Consider the following 4,134-nt stretch of genomic DNA (forward strand, 5'->3'; position numbering starts at 1 on the left):
GTCTGAAAGGAATATATGATTAGACATTATATATGTGACAACAATCTGGAATAAAGGATGAATTGTGGAGTGCGCTGGATGAGGGTGGGAAAATGTGCAACAGTGAATAAAGTAAGTGTTCTGGGATTCCCATTCTTTATTATAATTTATTAATTTTAATGAAAGTTTATGGAGACTTAGGGTTTCCAGTCATTCATTGTTGCACTTTTCTACCTGCCCACCCCCTTCCCCCAATTCAGTCCTCTCCCTGAAAAGTAAAACTCTTTCATTGTTATGCAATCTCTCCCTCCAATTCCTCTCCACTATGCAGCCTTCATTCTGGACTCCTGTAATGACAATAATAACATCCAATTGGGATTCTAATTCTTAAGGTTAGCCACAATTTGTTGTGATCCACACAGTTAAATACCTTTGCAATGTCCTTGAGAGGGTGAAACCAAGCTGCTCCTTGGAGGCAAGGATTTTGAAGCTCCATCTCATGTGTCCAGAAGGAAACAGTTCTTGGAGAAGGACACCATGCTTGGAAGCGTGGAGGGACAGCACAGGAGAGGAAGACCCTGGATGAGGTGGATTGATAGAGTGACTGGGGTAATAAGAGTAGATGTAACAGAGACATTGAGATTGGCTCAGGGTAGAGCAGGGTGTGTCAGAGTCAGTGAGATTGGCTCAGGACAGGGCAGGCTTCAGAGCTATTGTACAGGGTCACTGTGAGTCACAGGCACCTTGACAGCACATAACAACACTGATGACAGCAAAGGTATGATCTCCTTGCTCACACACATACATCGTCCTCCGAGTGGCTGGCAGTGTTTCCTCCCCTGACCTTGTTCCAGCTACACTTGGGGCCAAACCTGAGCCATTTTGGATCTGGTTCTAGGAGAAGGTGGACAGCTCTACTTGAGATACTCACTCCCTCTGCCAGCGGACAGACTGCCCCATATGTGGCCTGCAGCCAGCCCTGGTTTAGTGGAAGCACCTGACGGGACCTTGCCTCTCACTGAGCACCCTGTGGACTCCACATCCAGCAGTTCGTGCCCACACTTGGCACAGTTGCACCTATGATGCACCTATGATGCACTTAGGCAGCCCAAGCTGGCAGTGACTCTCTCTCCAGGCCAGAACAGTGTACCATCTCTGACTGGGTACCCTAGCTCTACATGTATCCATGACTGACAATGACACCATCCTGACCAGATGAAATACTCTAGGCACATCAAAGACCAGCAGAAACTTTCTCCCAGGCTGGTTCTCTTGCCACTTGATACCCTCTGGACCAGAAATGGAACTAGCTGTGGCCCAGCACACATCTTGGGCCCCAAGCCACTTCTCAGATGAGCAGAAATTCTGCTCTGACGGAACACTCCAACCCCATCCATCTGTGAGACTGCCAGACATATTATCCCAGACCAGACTAATGCCTCTGCGCCCCTACCCCCACCCCTGCAGCAGTGACAGGAGTACCAGGCAAGTGTCCAGCCACTCACTCCTTTGCTCACTTTTAATTTTGCTTTTTTGTTTAATTTTTAGTTGTTCTTTCCAATTTCCTCTTCTCTTTAGCTTTTCCCTTCCCTGATTCTTTTTTTCTTTTTGTCTTTCTAAGAGATTTCAAGATAAAGTGAACTGTTTTAGACTTGTGTGTAAACTAGTCAATCACAAGATAACTACCAAGAAAATAAATCTCCTCAAAGAGAAAAATCATAAATACTTAAGAATAAAATAACAGCAATGAAGAGGTAGATAATAAAAGTAAACAAAATTAAACCACTGAAAAGTAGATGAAGCAAAAAGAAATCAGCAAAACCGCAAAAAGAGTACAGCAATAAAGCCATACCTAGTAATAATGACCCCAAATGCACATGGATTACATGCGCCAGTTAACAGAGAAAAAGTAACAGAATAGATAAGAAAATGACTCCTCGATGCGCTGTCTACAAGAGACATAGGCACAAGAAGAATGATGGATTGGAAATCAAAGAGTGGGGGAAATATATCAAGCAAATAATCAAAAAAGAGAAGAGGCAGGATTAATTTCTGATAAATATATATACCAAGATAAAATCAGCATAAGAAATGAGATTATATATTCTATGTATAACATTATGTGGTAGTTTCAGTTGAACAAGAAGACATAACTAAATATCTGCATATCCAAAGACAGAACCCAGAGCTATGAAGAGAGAAACAAACAAGTCTACAATCGTAGCAGGAAACTTCAGTATACCACTTGGAGTGAAGGACAGAATGACTGGGAAGAAACTCAGCAAAGATGTGGAAATTCTAAACAATACAATGTTTTTGAAGAGATTTCTTTGATCTCATAGACATATAGAACACCCCATCCATCAAGAGCATAGAATGTAGTCTTCTCCAGTGCACGTGGAACATTCTCCAGAGTGGATCGTACGTTAGATCAGAAAGCAAGCTTCAATAAACTAAAAAACATTGAAAGAGTGCAGCACATCTTCTCATATGAAATTCAACAGCCAACATTATTCTCAATGGATAGAAAACATAAGATATTTCCTTTGCAAATGAGAACTAAACAAAGATGTCCTTTAGCCCCACTCCTGTGCAATATCATATTGGAAATTCTACCCAGAGCAATAAGCAAAGGACATCAAAGGCATTCAAATTGGCAAAAAAGTAAAACTGTACTTTCAAATGATTTGATGAAGGTAAGGATGATGAAGCTTTGTCTCACAGACTTTGGGCAGGTTTCTAGGAAAGGCTACTCCTTGGAGAAGGACATCCTGCTTGCAAAGGTGGGAGGAAAAGGAAGGCCCTCAACCAAGTGGATTGACACAGTGACTACAGCAATGGACTTGGGTTGTCAGATATTTTTTATGTTGGTACAAAAAAGAATGGGGTTCAGATCTATTGTTTATAGGGCCACTTTGAGTCATGCTCGACAGCACCTAACAACAACAACAATATGATCTAAAAAGTCTCTAAGACTCAGCAAGAAAAATACTGATTCTAATTGACCAATTCAGCAAAGTGGCAAGTACAAACAAAAGCACAAAAATAATCAGAGTCCTCTATGTTTATGAAGGTAATTCTGAAAAGGAGATAAGAAAAGAAGTACTATTTCCAATAACCACCCACAAGACTAGATACTTAGGAATAAATTGACCAGGAATACAAAAGACCCATGCATAGAAAACTCTAGAGCACTACTGTACAGACAACTACACAAATGGAAAACTACCATGCTAAAGGATCAAAAGGCTTCATGTTGTGAACATGGCAATACTACCAAGAGCAAACTACAATGTGCTCTCCATCCAGATTTTGTCATTACTCTTCAAAGAGGTGAAAAAAATTATCACCAACTCCAGAAAAGTGAAGCACTATGAAGGAAAAAAATCAGAGTAGGAGGCCTTCCAGCTGGTCTCAAAACCTGGTACACAATCAGATAATCACCACAGTGTGGTACTGGGACAGCCTCAGGTACAGTGACAGCTGGAATAGGATTGAGAGCCAGAATCAAATACTTTCACCTATAAACAGCTGATCTTGGACAAAGACATTAAGTCCATAAAGAGAAGAAAAGACAGCTTCAACAAACAGTGCTGGCAAAACCAGATCAATGGAAACACGATCCATACCTCATGTCGGGTACAAAAGCTAGCTGAAGATGACTCAAAGGCCTAAGTGAAAACTACAAAATAAAATGCATCAAAGACAAAAATTGGGCATATTTAGGAGACCCAGCTTATGGCATCGCTCTGCCAACACAATAGCTAGCAGTTCAAATCCACCAGCTGCTCCGTGGGAGAAGATGGGAGGGAAGTCCCCTCCTGTACTGCTTATTGCCTCTGAAAACCCACTGGAGGGTCAGCTATGAGTCAGTTCTAACTCGATGGTACATAACACCAACAATCTATGACATAAATAGACTATTGTATATAACTAAAAAGTCATAGTCAACAGAAGATAAACTAGATGATGGGGGTTTCCCCAACAAATATGTCTTGGAGAAAGTATATCCAGAGTGTTCCTTAAAGGCAAGGATGGTGAAACTTCATCTCACGTACTTTGGGCATGTTGTTAGGAGGGGCTGTTGTTTGTTGTTATGTGCTGTCGAGTCGCTTGCGACTCATAGCGACCCTATGTACAACAGCCCTAAACTCC

This window comes from Elephantulus edwardii, unplaced genomic scaffold (genome assembly GCF_000299155.1).
Source record: "Elephantulus edwardii isolate Elephantulus edwardi_28Jun2011 unplaced genomic scaffold, EleEdw1.0 scaffold00030, whole genome shotgun sequence".
In the NCBI taxonomy this organism is placed as follows: Eukaryota; Metazoa; Chordata; class Mammalia; order Macroscelidea; family Macroscelididae; genus Elephantulus; species Elephantulus edwardii.